This window comes from Dendrobates tinctorius, unplaced genomic scaffold, assembly GCF_039654945.1.
Source record: "Dendrobates tinctorius isolate UK_male_01 unplaced genomic scaffold, ASM3965494v1 ptg000144l, whole genome shotgun sequence".
Taxonomy (NCBI): Eukaryota; Metazoa; Chordata; class Amphibia; order Anura; family Dendrobatidae; genus Dendrobates; species Dendrobates tinctorius.
The window spans coordinates 9,304,377-9,322,654 of NW_027361811.1; the positions used below are offsets into that span (position 1 = coordinate 9,304,377).

Genomic DNA, 18,278 nt, shown 5'->3' on the forward strand with positions numbered 1-18,278 from the left:
TGGAAGATGTATGAGTGATAACTTATTGTTATTAAGGGATTTGATTGGAGACTGCATGGGAAGAAAACAGAAGTGCATGGTTCTAACAATTGATTTTGAGAAAGCGTTTGAAAGGGTCTCGCTTGTGTTTTTGTTTAAAGTTCTGGAGAGAATGGGATTTCCTCAAAAATTTGTGAATGGGATAATGTCTTTGTATGATTGTGTGTCAAGTGAGTTTCTTGTTAATGGGTGGTTGAGTGAGAAAGTGAATATTAAGTCTGGTGTAAGGCAGGGGTGTTGTGAGCTCATTTTCTCGTTCACCTTTGATGTCCGATGAACTCCCTCTGCTGGTAAAAGGAGGTGGTGAAGCTGATTTCGATGGGAGAAACCTGTCACCTGAACAGGTAGATTGCGATTGGACATCCAGAATCTCTGAGTGGATATAAGGCAGCCGACGCCCTGTAGGGTTGCTGGTGATTTCTCTGCTCTGAGCTCTGGCCTCCAGTTCAGTTCCTGTCTTCTAAAACTAAGTTTTGCTTTGTTATTGTTCCATGAGATTTTGTCTGATTTGCTTAGTTTTGTGTTCTGCCAGCCCCGGCTGGGGCTCTGCTGAATTTCCATTTTTGTCCCTGATCGGTTAAATCTCTTTTGCTCTGTCTTCAGAATATATCGGAGTGCTGATATAGGGATTTTGAAGTCTAGTGACTTCAGGGCTGTTTTTCCTATCAGACGTGTTGGGACATTTTTGGTAGGGTTTTTGCGAATTGCAGCCAGCATCTTTTCTGTCCTTTCCTATCTAGTTAGTTGGGCCCCATCATTTGCTCTGCCTGTTTTTCTGTCTGTGTTTGTGCTTTCATCTGTTTTCACCAACAATACATGTTGGGGGCTGTCTATTGCTTTGGGGTCTGCTCTGGGGCAGTTTAGATTTCCCCTTTATTTAGGCTTATTTAGTAGTTCTCTGGCTGTGAAGAGGCATCTAGGACCACCGTAGGAACGCTCCACGGCTACTGTTTGTTGTCATGAATAGGATCAGGGGTCTGCAACCTGCTAGCTACCAACCTCTCCGGTTTTCTGGACTTAGCTTGCATTTTTGTTTTTTCCTCCTCCGGTGACTCATTCATAACAGAATCACCAGCCATACCGCAGATTCTAGGGTACTCAATAGCAGGAAAGAATTGTAAAAAAAAAAAAAGTGTCAGAATTTTTTTTTTTTTTTTAAATGTATATTTTTTCCTCTTTTTCTCTGGGGCCGTAGGAGGAATTTCTTAATGGAGATTAAGCAATTGTCTGATTGTGTGGAGCAGCTCGCTGCTGAAGTGCGGGGAATTTCTACCTATCTTGCTCATTCACATGCTGCTGAACCAAAGATCCCTACTCCTGATGTGTTTTTTGGGGATCGGTCTACATTTTTGAATTTTAAGAATAATTGTAAATTATTTCTTGCCTTGAAGCCTAGCTCATCGGGGAGCTCTGCGCAGCAGGTTAAAATTGTCATCTCTTTGCTGCGCGGCGATCCCCAGGATTGGGCGTTTTCTTTGACACCTGATGAACCTATTCTAATTAATGTGGACGTATTTTTTCAAGCCTTGGGGTTGTTGTATGATGAACCTAATGCTATTGATCAAGCTGAAAAAGCCCTGTTGGCATTGAGCCAGGGTCAGGATTCTGCAGAGTTGTACTGTCAAAAATTCCGAAAGTGGGCGGTCCTTACTACTTGGAATGATGGTGCCTTGGCAGCTCCCATTCGGAAGGGTTTGTCAGAAACCGTAAAAGATACTATGGTGGGATTTCCTGTTCCCTCTGGTCTTGACGATTCTATGTCATTAGCCATTCAGGTTGATCGGCGTTTACGTGAACGTAAAATTACACGAGAAATATTGCCACCTGTTGAACAAATGTCTGAACCTATGCAATGTGATAGAGTTTTGTCTAGGGCGCAACGTGAGGAGTTCAGAAGGCGTAATAAGCTGTGTTTTTTCTGTGGAGATGCCTCTCACAATATTTCTGTCTGCCCTAAACGAGAGAAACATTTTGCACACACATTTGTTGTGGGTGGTGTACAACCTAAGTTTCTTCTGGCAATTACTCTGATCTGCTCCCTGTCCACATTTTCCGCTAAGGCTTTTGTGGATTCAGGAGCGGCTCTAAACCTGATGGACTTGGATTTTGCTAAACGTTGTGGGTTTCCTATGACACCTCTGCGGACGCCAATCCCTTTGAGAGGTATTGATGCTACTCCTTTGGTGAAGAATAAACCTCAGTTTTGGACCCAGGTGGTAATGCGGGTCGCCCCAGACCATCAAGAAAATTGCAGATTTTTGGTGTTGCATAATTTGCATGATACCATTGTTCTGGGGTTTCCCTGGTTGCAAATCCATAATCCAGTTTTGGATTGGAAATCTGTGTCTGTGGTGAGTTGGGGTTGTCAGTGTGCTCTTAGTGACGCTCCTGTTTTCTCCAACTCTCCCCAGTCGCATGATGTTCCTGACTATTTGGCTGATTTTTATGATGTATTTAGTGAGAATAAGACTGCGTCTTTGCCTTCTCATAGGAGTTATGACTGTGCATTTGAGCTGAGCCCTGGGTGTAAATTTCCCAAGGGTCGACTTTTCAATTTATCTGTACCCGAGCATGAGGCTATGCGATCTTATATTAAGGAGTCGTTGGAGAAGGGTCATATTAGACCATCCTCTTCACCCTTGGGTGCTGGGTTTTTTTTCGTGGCCAAGAAAGATGGTTCATTAAGGCCTTGTATTGACTATCAACAAAATTACTGTTAAATATCAGTATCCGTTACCCCTGATTTCTGATCTATTCTCCAGAGTTAAGGGTGCTTGCTGGTTTACCAAGCTTGACCTCAGGGGGGCTTATAATCTTATTCCCATTAAGCATGGGGATGAATGGAAGACGGCGTTTAATACTCCGAAGGGACATTTTGAGTACCTGGTGATGCCTTTTGGGCTCACTAATGCCCCTTCTGTCTTCCAGTGCTTCATGAATGATATTTTCCGGGACTTTGTGGATAAATTTTTGATCATCTATCTGGATGATATTTTGATCTTTTCCAGGGATTGGGACTTTCATGTGGAACATGTTCGGACTGTGTTCCGGATTTTGAGAGAGAATTCCCTGTATGTTAAGGGGTCGAAATGCCATTTTGTTGTACAGAGGATTTCATTTTTGGGATTTATTTTGTCTCCGTCAACTATTGAAATGGACCCGGCCAAGGTACAGGCCATTTATGATTGGGTTCAGCCCACTTCTTTGAAGGCCCTCCAGAAGTTTTTGGGTGTTGCTATTTTTTATCGTAAATTTATAGCTAATTTTTCTGGTATTGCCAAACCATTGACTGATTTGACTAAGAAGGGTGATGATGTGCTGAATTGGTCTCCAGAGGCTGTTTCTTCCTTTCAGGAGCTGAAGCGGAGGTTCACTTCTGCTCCGGTTTGGCGGCAACCTGATGTCTCGCTCCCGTTTCAGGTAGAGGTGGACGCTTCTGAGATTGGTGCAGGAGTTGTTTTGTCCCAAAAAGATCCGGTAACATCTAAAATGAATCCCTGTGCTTTCTTTTCCCGAAAGTTCTCCCCATCTGAACGCAACTATGATGTGGGGAATCGGGAACTGTTAGCCATGAAATGGGCATTTGAGAACTGGAGACATTGATTGGAGGGAGCTAGACATCAAGTCATGGTCCCCACCGACCACAAGAATTTGATTTACCTTGAGTCGGCCAAACGCTTGAATCCTAGACAGGCTAGGTGGGCCTTGTTTTTCACACGTTTTGATTTTGTGGTCTCTTTTCTTCCGGGCACTAAGAATGTCAAGGCAGACGCCCGCTCTAGGAGTTTCTTTGCTGATTCTCCTATTGTGACCAAGCCTGCTACCATCTTAGGTGAGGGGGTAGTTCTTTCTGCCATCTCGCCCGATTTGAGACGTGCTCTGGAAGAGTTCCAGGAGGACAAACCTGAGCGTTGTCCCATTGGAAAATTGTATGTTCCTGACCAGTTGAGGAAGAGAGTAATGTCTGAAGATCATTGCTCCGCATTGGCTGGTCATCCAGGTATTTTTGGTACTAGAGATTTGGTGAGTCGGTCTTTTTGGTGGCCCGCCTTATCTCGTGATGTCAGGAATTTTGTGCAGTCTTGTGGGACTTGCTCCCGGTCTAAACCTTGTTCTCGCTCTAGTGGGTTGTTGATGCCTTTGCCGGTGCCCAGGAGGCCATGGACCCATATTTCAATGGATTTTATTTCTGATCTGCCTGTCTCTCAGAGAATGACTGTTATCTGGGTGATTTGTGATAGATTCTCTAAGATGGTCCATCTTGTACCACTCCCTAAGTTGCCATCTTCCTCAGAGTTGGTGCCCTTGTTTTTGCAACAGATGGTTCGCTTGCATGGGATTCCTGAGAACATTGCATCTGACAGAGAAGTTCAGTTTGTCTCTAGATTTTGGAGGACCTTTTGTTCCAAGCTGGGAATTCAGTTGTCCTTCTCCTCTGCGTTTCACCCTCAGACAAATGGGCAGACGGAGAGAACAAACCAGACTTTGGAGTCTTATTTGAGATGTTTTATCTCTGCTGATCAGGATGATTGGGTCTCATTTTTGCCCTTGGCAGAATTTGCTTTAAATAATAGAGCTAGTTCTGCCACTTTGATCTCACCTTTTTTTTGTAACTTTGGGTTTCATCCTCGATTCTCTTCAGGGCAGGTGGAGTCTTCTGCCTGCTCAGGTGTTGACACTGTGGTGGAGAGAATGCACCAGATTTGGGACCAAGTGGTGGATAAGTTGTCTCTCTCCCAGGAAAAGGCCCAGAGGTTTTCCAACTGGCATAGGACCATTGGTCCCCGGTTTAAGGTGGGTGATATACTCTTTGATGACAACCAAATGATCTCTATGAAGGTGGCTTCACCAAAGTTTAAACCTAGATTTATTGGACCTTACACGATTTTGGAGATTCTTAATCCGGTCTCTTTTCGATTGGCTCTTCCTGTTACATTTAAGATCCATAACGTGTTTCATAAGTCTCTGTTGAAGAGGTTTGTTGAGCCAGTAGTTCCTGTGGTGGCACCTCCTGTCCCTGTATTGGTTGAGGGTAACGTGGAATATGAGGTTGAGAAGATACTGGATTCTCGTCTGGCTAGACGGAGACTCCAATATTTGGTTAAGTGGAAGGGTTATGGCCAGGAGGATTTCTTGGGTCTCTGCATCTGATATTCATGCCGAAAGATTGGTTCGTGCTTTTCATCGGGCCCATCCTGATCGGCCTGGTGGCGTGGATGAGGGTTCGGTGACCCCTCCTCAAGGGGGAGGTACTGTTGTGAGCTCATTGTCTCGTTCACCTTTGATGTCCGATGAACTCCCTCTGCTGGTGAAAGGAGGTGGTGAAACTGATTTCGATGGGAGAAACCTGTCACCTGAACAGGTAGATTGCGATTGGACATCCGGAATCTGAGTGGATATAAGGCAGCCGACGCCCTGTAGGGTTGCTGGTGATTTCTCTGCTCTGAACTCTGGCCTCCAGTTCAGTTCCTGTCTTCTAATGCTAAGTTTTGCTCTGTTATTGTTCCATGAGATTTTGTCTTATTTGCTTAGTTTTGTGTTCTGCCAGCCCCGGCTGGGGCTCTGCTGAATTTCCATTTTTGTCCCTGATCGGTTAAATCTCTTTTGCTCTGTCTTCAGAATATATCGGAGTGCTGATATAGGGATTTTGAAGTCTAGTGACTTCAGGGCCGTTTTTCCTATCAGACGTGTTGGGACATTTTTGGTAGGGTTTTTTCGGATTGCAGCCAGCATCTTTTCTGTCCTTTCCTATCTAGTTAGTTGGGCCCCATCGTTTGCGCTACCTGTCCTTCTATCTGTGTTTGTGTTTTCATCTGTTTTCACCGACAATACATGTTGGGGGCTGTCTATTGCTTTGGGGTCTGCTCTGGGGCAGTTTAGATTTCCCCTTTCTTTCTTTAGGCTTATTTAGTTCACCGGCTGTGAACAGGCATCTAGGACCACCGTAGGAACGCTCCACGGCTACTGTTAGTTGTTGAGAATAGGATCAGGGGTCTGCAATCCGCTAGCTACCAACCTCTCCGGTTTTCTGGACTTAGCTTGCATTTTTATTTTTTCCTCCTCCGGTGACTCATTCATAACACAGGGGTGTCTCATGTCCCATGTCTTGTTTGTATGTGTGATTGAACCTTTGTTGTGCTTGGTGAGACATGATAAAATGATGTGAGGTTTTTTGGTACCTGGGAGTGGTGGAAAGCATGTGAAAGTTCTTGGATATATGGATGATGTTGACCTGAGTGAAGTTGGCACCCCATGTTCTCAAAAGATGAATAAAAATACACCATTTGTTTGTGCTGCGTTTGTGCTGGTTTGTGCCGCAAAAATGAACGTTTGCGCCGCTTTGGTTCCAGAGATATTGCGCGTTATATTTTTATGAAGCTCCGCCCACTTTCCACCCCATGTTCTTAAATTTTAAAAATGAATACACCATTTGTTTGTGCTGCGTTTGTGCTGGTTTGTGCCGCAAAAATGAACGTTTGCACCGCTTTGGTTTCCGAGATATTGTGCGCTCAATTTGCTGAAACTCCACCCACTTTCCACCCCATGTTCTTAAATTTTAAAAATGAATACACCATTCGTTTGTGATGCGTTTGTGCTGGTTTGTGCCGCAAAAATGAACGTTTGCGCCGCTTTGGTTCCAGAGATATTGCGCGTTATATTTTTATGAAGCTCCGCCCACTTTCCACCCCATGTTCTTAAATTTTAAAAATGAATACACCATTTGTTTGTGCTGAGTTTGTGCTGGTTTGTGCCGCAAAAATGAACGTTTGCACCGCTTTGGTTTCCGAGATATTGTGCGCTCAATTTGCTGAAACTCCACCCACTTTCCACCCCATGTTCTTAAATTTTAAAAATGAATACACCATTCGTTTGTGCTGCGTTTGTGCTGGTTTGTGCCGCAAAAATGAACGTTTGCGCCGCTTTGGTTCCAGAGATATTGCGCGTTATATTTTTATGAAGCTCTACCCACTTTCCACCCCATGTTCTTAAATTTTAAAAATGAATACACCATTTGTTTGTGCTGCGTTTGTGCTGGTTTGTGCCGCAAAAATGAACGTTTGCACCGCTTTGGTTTCCGAGATATTGTGCGCTCAATTTGCTGAAACTCCACCCACTTTCCACCCCATGTTCTTAAATTTTAAAAATGAATACACCATTCGTTTGTGCTGCGTTTGTGCTGGTTTGTGCCGCAAAAATGAACGTTTGCGCCGCTTTGGTTCCAGAGATATTGCGCTTTATATTTTTATGAAGCTCCGCCCACTTTCCACCCCATGTTCTTAAATTTTAAAAATGAATACACCATTTGTTTGTGCTGCGTTTGTGCTGGTTTGTGCCGCAAAAATGAACGTTTGCACCGCTTTGGTTTCCGAGATATTGTTTGCTTCTGCAGTTTCTTCTACGGACCAAGTAAGAACATCTGTGGACTGCTGGTGCCCTATTTACATTCTGCCACTACCAGCTGTAACCCTAGGGCCCCCACCCTAGTCAGGTTGGAGACAGGAGTGAGACTAGGGAGATGGTGGTCGGGTGGATCACCCTTGAGGGTGTGAAGTCTGACGGTCTAGTTAGGGTTGCAGCGTAGGGAATCTAGACCGGCGGGGGCACCAGTGGTCCGCACCTGGTCTCAACGTTATTAAATTATTGTATATATTTTCTGTTGTGGTTTCTCAGCCAGAGGTGTGTCTGACTTTTCAGCTGCAGTCTTATTGGTTATTTTTGTCACGTGAGTGTTGGCTGTCCTCTCCCTGCTGACGTCACCTTGCAGGGAGGGTTTTAGGACCCAGTGGCTCCCATAGTTCCATCTGGGCCTGCTGAGGGGTTTTGTTTCTTTTTTTTATATTACCCAGCAGGCCTAACACATTGTTTAGCCAAATTACGTTGCACTATAAAAAGAATTCCAGGGAAAAAAAAGATTGTGATTACTTTTGACGTTGGCCAGTTTATGTAAAGTGACTGTCATCTTCTATGAAAATCTTTGCATAAATATGCAATGACCGTAGACATCACCACTTTGTGTGTGATGGCTTTGGATTGCAGTGTGAATATGGCTGGGTTAACATTACATTTGGGCATACTGGGCATACGCTCCATTCATTTCTATGATCTGGCTGGGGTCCGCAAGTGACCCTAGTTGGCTCATTTTTGCTCCATATGTGGTTTTCTTGCTGGACTCAAAACCGTGGTAGACCATGATTTTGTGTCTGGCTCAAAACAAAAGTATTGTTATTTTAATATAGCTGTCCAACTAAACAGGACCTTCAGAGCTTAATAAATCTTTGCAAATCAAACACAGATAAAAATGGAATTACCAATAACAGATGAAACTTTGTAGACAGCAGAACGGTTTAAAGAACCATGAAACGGTTTAATCATAATGGGAAATCCACATTAACAAAATGTTAACAGAATAAAAAAATATTGGTAAGGCATATTTTAGGTTATTTTAAACATACACTTTAAGCACCAAAACAACCTTAGAGGAAAGCATTACTAACACTTTGTTTGGTGCCAGGATACTTTTAAACTTTCCACAACAATCTTGGAACCTGTGACTTGCCACGGGACTCATGATGAGACAGATTCTCCACATATTCACTCCTCCTTTGTAAATATTACAACATGGGGTTGTATCTTGGTCTTTGCAGAGGCTGTTGTAATAAAGTCACACAGGTCATCATATTTCTCCCAGCCATTACATTTTCTTCTACAATAGGCAACATAATGACCAAGAGACATATTGCCAGTTCCTGGAATGAAGGCAACAACCCCTCGTAGCACAAATGAATGACTGTCCAGATGTATGTTCACAGGTATTTCGGACAGTGTATACTGTGTTTCTGCACTTATTTCAATACAAAGTACTTGTCCAGTGGTGCAGCTGTGCGTGACCGAACCACTGCAAAGGAATTTCAATGAAGATGCATCCTGAATTTTCAAGCCATCTGGACACTCTTGAGGTGACTTTAATGGCTTTAGACATTTTGAAACATTTAGGTGTAGCCCATCTTCCAATGCTAGCTGAAGTTTACTAAGTCCATTAGTTTCTAAAATATGTATATTGATTGGCAGAAGAGGGATTGCTCTTGAATTAGCTATATTTCTATTGCAGTACACAGAAGAACACTGTGTTTTAATTATTACACTTGGTACCTGTCTCATTGTCATTGAGATTATGTGTGCAACATTACATTCAGCATTGACCTGCCTCACACCTGACTTCAGCTGAACATATTCAAATATTCCAGACAGTATTTTAGCCCTCATTGCATAAACTTCCTTTCCAACTCCCTTTGTCACAATTGTCTGCACCAATTCAAAAATTTCAACGGTGTTTTCTTTGATGACATAATTGCAAAATAATCCACTGTCCCAGAATGCACAACAAAGACACTGGCAAAATGAATCAAATGCACAGGTATTAATGATACTTATAAGCTTTTTGTTTACTTGTATTGGTTTTTTAGCTAGATGGTTACCATTTTTCAAAATGCTCACCTTTTTTTTTCGGTTAAATTTTGTGTCCATGTGCAGCAACTCGGAACATGGGGTTAGGTAGGACAATCTCTTTTTTGGAGGAATACTAAGACCTTTCCAATTTTCAACAGGCTGCTCCTGCAAGCTACTTTCATCACCCAATTTTATGTGAACTTGTGAATCCTCCTCACAGTTGCTGTTTTTTTGCCCATTCTCTTGGCTCATATTTTCACTGCTTTCGGTTTTCTTTATGGGAGCTGAGGAAAGTCTCATTTTGCCTTCCATAAATTCAAGGTGACGAATTACAAATCGGTCGGTTCTAATAGGGAGACATTCATGTTTAAAGAGTCCATTTTTTATGTTCTTAAATTCAGCCTCAACATTTGCAAAACTTGCTGTCATGTTCACACTTTTAAAGTGTGGAACCATTATGGCTGTCCAAAGTGGAAGGTAACATGCCATTCTTAAAAGATTTGGAACAAGTTCTGGAAGGAAATGTAAATTGTCTCGGTCACCATGATTTGCTGCAAGCATCTTACTCCTTTCACAAATTTCTGTTGCCCATATTTTCAGGTCTGTTTGGCATGGTTGAATTGGCTCATCCTCTTGTTCTTTCATCTCTACTCCATAGTCATCTTCAGTGACAGTGGGTAAAACACGTCCCTCTGCAATCCGTCTCTTCAGTTGAACTTTGCTAGTCTCTGATAAAACTGGTGTGCCTCTGTCATCATTCCCTTCTGATTCACTAAAAGCAACAACTGAAATTGAATGAATGAGTTCTCTCGCATCATCAAGTGATGTAGACTGTAGAAGTTGTGCCATTGCTCTGAGATAGAATTCCCTTACTCTGTTTCCAGCTTGCCTCAGACATTCCCATCGGCTAATAAGCTTGATACAGTGCGCAACATCAATTCTAATAAAGCATGGTGGTAGTTTTGATGCAACATTCCTGGTCAACACTCCAAAACACTGATTTATATATGTCTTCAAGTCGGGGTAAGGAGTGAAAGCCTTAACTAGAGCTCCAAGCAAAGCGAGGGAGAAATCACAAACTGCTTCCTTTGGAACAGTAGCACCTGCTTGTTTCCATTCAGTCAGCCATTGTGCTATAGAATTAACAGTATGGCTCTCAGAAAGCATCTGCACTACTGGGATATGATCTCCACTCGAACACAAAACCCCTTGGTACAAAAAGATGTGTGCAGAAATGCCAACAGGTCTTTTTAGTTTTCTCACTACTGAACCTGTTGCATCAAAACTTACATAGGAACCCAAGTTCTTTGACTTTATTTGGTAGACTTGCATCTGAGACTGGGTCCAGTAATGGCAAAAAAATTTATCTAGACCAATGTTGTGTATGCTTCCAGTCTGAGGAACACTGTATTTCAGGAGATGTAATGAAAGAATTGGGTCCTTGTGCATTAACTCTCTTTCGCCAATCTCTTGCTTGGCTTTTCTTAACGTTGCTAGATTTGGTAGATGGCTAGGCTCAGGGTCACCAACATCCATAACTTTATAAGCCTCAGCTGCTCGCCATACATGTGCTTGTTTTCGTCCTTCCCAGAGTTCTTTTGACAACCTTTTTCTTAAATCTCCTGATAATTTACGTTTTGATTTTCCTGTGTGGAGACTGTCATCAATATTGCAGATCATACACTTAAGCACTACTGGCTTAGCAATCTCTGGTATTTCTTCAACTTTTATGGATAGTTGTGCATCACACTCTGTGCAGCACCCTGTTATATCTATGTAGTTAGATACAACATTTGGATAAACCTTTGCCCTCCTGAATTTAAGTGTGCACGATGACTTGATATTTTTCCAGATCTCCTCATTCAATATGTGAGTCCATGTACCAGGTTTTAAGATTGTGTATTCTCTTTTATCAGCATACATAGATTTGTCATTGTAAATTACTTTTTCAGGCCAAATTTTGATCCAGCTCTGAAAAGAAAGACTGAACTCAAACTGAATGTCATAGCACTGAACTGATGAATGACTCTCTGTTCCTTCTGAGCTCTCACTGTTGGAAGGTTGTTTTGGGATATTTGTAACATCTTTGTACAGACCAAGGGCTTCCCATACATTGTGCCGATTTGTCTTTACAAACGTGTAAAGGTTTTTTGGTGACATTTTGTTATTTAATTTTTGACACAAGTCTACCCATACTTTTTCTGAGGGGAATGCTATTGCCTGTCCTGTAATAATTTTTTCATGTGAAGAACAGATGACATTTATAATGTCATCATAGTCACAGGCTGGCTTCCTGGGCATCTGATCAAAACAAAAAATGTTTTTATTAGTTTTACATGCAGTGTATTATATGGAAAATAATTGATTACATAATTTTTAATAGTTAAGATACAGTGGTCCCTCAACATACAATGGTAATTAGTTCCAGGTGAATCATCGTATGTTAAAACCATACTGGAGCAGCAGGTGATGCTGCATTCAACAGAGTCCTTCATATGTTGAAATGATCGTATGTTGGGGCCATTGTATGTGTTGAGGGATCACTGTACTGAGATTAAATAATCCTATTCTTAGCATGCTCACTTCTCTCTACTTTTACAGATGAAAAGTGTATTGTGTATCTCTGCCTCTCCCATAGTAATAAATGGTGGGGGCGTGCCTGCCACAGCAAAGCCCTGTGGTTGGCAGTCACTCTGCACAGGGCGGTGATTGCTCCATGCAGGGGAGCACTGAGGGCCACTGCAGGAGATTGCAGGGAGTCCCAGTGGTCAGTACCAAACCCCCCCCCGGGGGGTGGGATAGGGGATAAGTTTTGCAGCAGAGTACTCTTTTAATGGGTTAAAGCATTACTGTAATTACAAACAACTTGATGTGTTGGAGAACTACAACCCCCAGCATACCCGGACAGCCTTTGACTGTCCGGTCATGCTGGGAGTTGTAGTTTTGCAACACCTGCAGGCACCCTGCTTGGGAAACACTGTTGTAGACAGATAAAAGTACAACTCCATGATTGAACTAAAGTTTCTTTGCTCAGGTAATAGCTTTGCAGAAATCTACCAAGACAGTTTAGCACATTTTCAGTTCAAATAAGTAAGTACACTTGATTTACCATGGGAGTCTCTCAGCTAGTAGTCAAATTGTTAGGCCTTTCCCCAAGTTACAGTGTGTGGGGGAGGAGCATCACAAGCAGGAAATCGAAATGAAGTATGGGGTCTAGTAAGGAACAATTTATACATTTTTTTATTATAAAATTGCTATGGCTAGCCGGTGTTTTTCATTTCTTTTTATCTCCCTTTATCCATATATCAGTTACAGTGATTTGAGGCACAAACTCAGTGCGAGATACAGCACAAACGAATGATGTATTTATTTATTTTTAAAATTTGAGAACATGGGGTGGAAAGTGGGTGGAGCTACAGCAAATTGAGCGCACAATATCTCGTAAACCAAAGCGGCACAAACGTTAATAAACCAAAGCGGCACAAACGTTTTTTTTTGCAGCGCAAACCAGCACAAACGCAGCACAAACGAATGGTGTATTCATTTTTAAAATTTAAGAACATGGGGTGGAAAGTGGGTGGAGTTTCAGCAAATTGAGCGCACAATATCTCGGAAACCAAAGCGGTGCAAACGTTCATTTTTGCGGCACAAACCAGCACAAACGCGGCACAAACAAATGGTGTATTCATTTTTAAAATTTAAGAACATGGGGTGGAAAGTGGGCGGAGCTTCATAAAAATATAACGCGCAATATCTCTGGAACCAAAGCGGCGCAAACGTTCATTTTTGCGGCACAAACCAGCACAAACGCAGCACAAACGAATGGTGTATTCATTTTTAAAATTTAAGAACATGGGGTGGAAAGTGGGTGGAGTTTCAGCAAATTGAGCGCACAATATCTCGGAAACCAAAGCGGTGCAAACGTTCATTTTTGCGGCACAAACCAGCACAAACGCAGCACAAACAAATGGTGTATTCATTTTTAAAATATAAGAACATGGGGTGGAAAGTGGGCGGAGCTTCATAAAAATATAACGCGCAATATCTCTGGAACCTCATTTTTAAAATATAAGAACATGGGGTGGAAAGTGGGCGGAGCTTCATAAAAATATAACGCGCAATATCTCTGGAACCAAAGCGGCGCAAACGTTCATTTTTGCGGCACAAACCAGCACAAACGCAGCACAAACAAATGGTGTATTTTTATTCATCTTTTGAGAACATGGGGTGCCAACTTCACACAAGTGTGTCGTTGTGGCTGTGAGTGAAAGTGTTGCCTCTATGAGTAGGGTTAAGTTGCTTCTGGAGTTTTTCTGTGGTGCATCTGGCTTTAGAGTGAATTGGAATAAATGTAGTTTTAAATGTTTTGGGTTAAAATGGAGTGGGTAAAGTGTGAGAAGGGTGCTATCAAAGTGCTGGGAGTATTATTTAATAAGGACTTGGAAGGTAAGGAGAGCTGGGAGGAGTGTGGATTGCGCATAGAGAGTAACTTAAATTTTGGGCGACTGAGAGACTTGACCTTGAGTGGTAAGATTTTGGTCATAAAAGGGGTGATTCTTCTAATTTTGCTTTTTATTGCAACAGTTTTTCCACTGTCGTGTAGGAAAATAAAAAGTTAGTTTTTACTTTTTTCTGGGGCAGTAAAATAGAGAAACGGCCTTTCCAAACATTGAGATTTTTCTGGGGCTTCAGTATATCAAAACTGTTATTTTACTCACTAAAGGAAGTAAGGGAGCGTATATGGCAAGTTATTCTGCTGGTTGGATGTTATATGGCTTATGTTGGGGAAAGAGGGATGCTAGAGTGCCTGTTGCTTTCAAGTGTCCGTTCTGGTATGAGGTGATTGAGAAGTTTGTGAGGAAGCATGATTTACTGAGTGTGCCAATGAATGATTTTAGGCTAAGAATGTGATGAAAATAATACATAAGAATGATGTGGAATGTAATACTGTGGGGTTGAGAGGGAATGAAGTTTCGGTTTCATGGAAGAGTTTGGGAATACACAGAATGTCTACTAGACAAAGGGATATTGTATGGATGTCCTTGCACAATATTTTCCCTGTGCAACAGGTTCAGAAGAGATGAGGAAGAACCAGAACTGATGTGTGCCCGAGGGAAGGATGTGGTGGATGAGACTGTGTGGCATACTATGTATGTATGTATGTATGTATGTACGTACTATGTGGAAGTGTGTAGGTGGATTGTGTAAGGCGTTAGCGGGTGTGAGTTTTATTGACTGGCGTGTTGCGATATTTGGAATTGGTGCATGTGGTCGTGTGAAAAATAGAATCCTATGGTTAATTATGACTTGTGTGATGCAGAGTTTGTGGGATGTGAGGAATTTAAGAATTTTCAAAGAGAAATATCTGTGAATAAGTGTGTCGGACTGATCCTTTCTAGATTAGACTTGATTTATAAATTAGACAACAAAGGCAGTGGTGGTTCTGATGCAGAGGGTGTCTGGAAATTTAAAAAATGGCAGCACCTGATCAAATATCAGTGAATTTTAGTGATGTTTATTGATGTTTAGGATGTTTTTTGTGCATACCCTTGGTTTGCTATACTAAAATAAATATGAACCATGATGATGAGAGTTGAAACAACGACGTTTAAGTTGATGAGCTTATATTGAGTTGTTTATAACTAACCTGAATGGTTTAAAAAAAAAAAAAAAAAAGAAACACAGTGTCTGCAAATTGAGATTCTAGCTTGGCTTTTATCCCAAGTCATGTAACAAGGCTCGTTAAGGGGGTCGACATTGACTTTTAGGATTGCTACTTCCAATAGGTGGCACTAGAGTTCTAGTCACCTATGTTAAAAGAATATGTTTGGCTTTGCCGATCAAAGTTGTACAAACAAACAATGTAGTGTAATTGTAGTAATTAATTATTAACGAAAATCAATCGACTTCATATATAATTATCAATCAGTATTAAACACTAAAATAATATACACTTGAGATTGCTTCTGAGCATTTAGCAAATCAATATGATGATGGGTGATCGTATTTCTCTGAGGATTGAGCACATAGACTTAGATCCTATGTTTAGCCTCACAGCCTTGTTTCAAATATACTGTAGATATTTAGAGATGCTTCTAGTCAGGGTCATCATCATTTCATTCTAATACTGTGCAACTATACAATAACATAATTAAAGATGAGCGAATCATTCAAGCAAATCAAATTTGTCTCAAATTTTGCAAAAATATTTGTATTTTCCCAAATCGGGATTTTTATTTGCTAGATTGCTGTATTGTAGAAGGCTGGTAAAGTGTCTAAAACAGGGATGCACAACCTGAGGACCAGGGGCCACATGTGACCTGCAATGTCATTCTATGTGGCCCTAACCATCTGGATAGAAAAATGCTTGACTCACAGGTTAACTATATGTTGGCAGGCATATCCAGAAGAGTATTGACCTGCAGCTGAGAAACAGGATCTGTCTAGTACTAATGATGCACTGTGCAGACATCTCTGGATGCCTCATACATCAGGAGAATGGGGTCATTTGGCCCGTCTCACACTCCAGAAAGGCTTAAATGAATTAGACCAGTGGCCTTTCATGTCTGTGGTTCGCTCCACTGTAGTTTATCAGAGTTCTGAAACATTAGGCAGTAAGTTAAAAACTCATGATCTACTGTAAAGAGCCATTTGTACACTTTAGGACCTACTCACACAGATTTTTGATGATTTAGATGCTGATTTTACTGTAAACCCACATAAAAATGCTTGAAATATTTGTTAAATAAGCTTCCTATAAGTCTTACTGTGAAATGTTCAAAATAGCATGAAAAAACAAAGCACTTAGTGCGCTAATGAACCTTTTCTCACTCAAATCAGTTGGTAAAGTGCCGTCAGACAGCCTTATAGAATGAACAAGGATTGCATTACAATGCTCGGACTGGCTGGCAGGTCTCTTGACCCAAATGTGACATCTTGCTTTATTTCTGGTCAGGAGAGCCGCCAGCCAGTCCGAGCATTTGATGTGGTTTCTGATGTGGATTTAGAAGCAGAATCTATTTCTAAATCCCCATCATACACTCAGTGTGAACATACCATTACCATTACTATGCTAATAGATTGAGGTATGAATCCTGTAAGTAGAATTTGTACCTATCAGACATTTATGGTATATACTTTTGAAATGCCACAAATGTCACAGGATGTAATATCCTTCTAACTTTTAGTGCGGCCCCCAGATTGGTTTAATTTTAGCAATGTGGTCCTTGAACCAAGAAAGATTGTGCACCCCTGGCTTAAAAGATAAAAATATAGTATATTCACCTTGCTGTTCACCTGTCTCATTGCCGCAGCTCCCGTACTGGTTTTCTTCCACTTGGCACCTCTTGCACTGAGTTGAATTGAGGGAATACGTGTCATGATATGGTGACTTCAAGAATTAACGGAGGGCACTAGTGGAAGACCAAGTGGATAGTTGCATCGACGGGACAGGTGAATGGCAAGGTGAGAATACTGTTCTTTTATTTTTAACCTCTCTAGAAATGCCAGGACATAGTAAGGAACATTTTATTTCCATTAAAGAGTAAGGGTCATTTTAATTTTTATTTCATAAATACAAATGAAAATAATCAATTTTGTAAATTTTCTTTTTCTCTGCCACAACTGATCAGTCATTATCAAACTTTTCCATTCTGAGGTAAAATCTGTATTCAGTGAAGACAGACTTTCCCATTACTGAGATTGGAGATGGCAGTTGCTAATGATGAGATTCTACGTAGATGGGACGAAGGAGAAGCTAGAAGAATAAATCCTTCTTCAACCTCTCCTTTCTATCCAGATAGAATCTTATTAGTAGCACCTTCCTGTGACGCTGAGTCACTTCTTGCCGACAAACCGAGAGTCAGAGTAGTCAAGGAGTTCGATGTCAAAAGCCAGGAGGGTACGTCATAAAGAGAGGGAAAAGACACAGTCGTCGTCAAATAATGGTCTGAGGTCAGAATACCAGGAGGAAAGCGGATGAGAGCAAAGGAAGCAGGCAAAAAGGATGGTCAGAATAAGGTTCAAAGTTGGACAAGCAGAAAGATCCACAAGCAGAAGACAAGGCACAGAGAGACAAACCACAAAGAGCAAAGTGTTTTTCTTGCAGAGATTTGGGACTAGCAGCACATCTAAGTGGGACAGGGAACACCTGAAGGCATACCAGAACCTCCCAGTGTCCATCCAAGCCGTCAATCAAAACACTGCAGCTCAGCACACCATTGCTCCAGACAGGATAAATGAGCTGTCAATCAAAGCATTGCCAGTTTCAACACACCCCTGTACCAGATTGGAAGGCTGAGCTCTCAGTAACTGTATCTCAGACACATTGAGGGATGGAATTGTGACTCTGCCATCTCCTTTCCTTAATGGGAACGTGAGTCTTCACTGAATAAAGATTTTACATCAGAATTGAGAATTTTGATAATGACTGATCAGTTCTGTCAGAGAAAGAAACAGATTTCTCTGATATATTACAATGTTGCTTATTTTCATGTGTACTATTCATTAATGAAGTAAAAATTAAAACAACGGTTAAACTTTAAATAATTTCAAAGTGATTTTTATTTCCTGGCCAATTTTCGAGGCAACTGCCAATTAAAATTTTGGTCATCACTTCACGATTTTTGCAATGTGATCTGTCCTTGAGAAGGCAAATATATATAATAGAGTAAGTGACACACAACAGATTCACATTCATATGAACCTCCAGAAAATCCAATCGCATGCTTTTCTTCTACATTAATAGTGTTTACTGAGCTTTCCATCGTGCATTAAAACATTATAATGTTCTG

General features: G+C 41.4%; 1 protein-coding gene across 5 annotated transcripts in view; it reads right to left on the reverse strand.

The window, feature by feature from the left end:
- The window catches only part of NTRK2 (neurotrophic receptor tyrosine kinase 2), a 468,765-nt gene that overhangs the window by 399,907 nt on the left and 50,580 nt on the right, over positions 1 to 18,278 (reverse strand). The gene's annotated exons all lie outside the window — the stretch shown is intronic.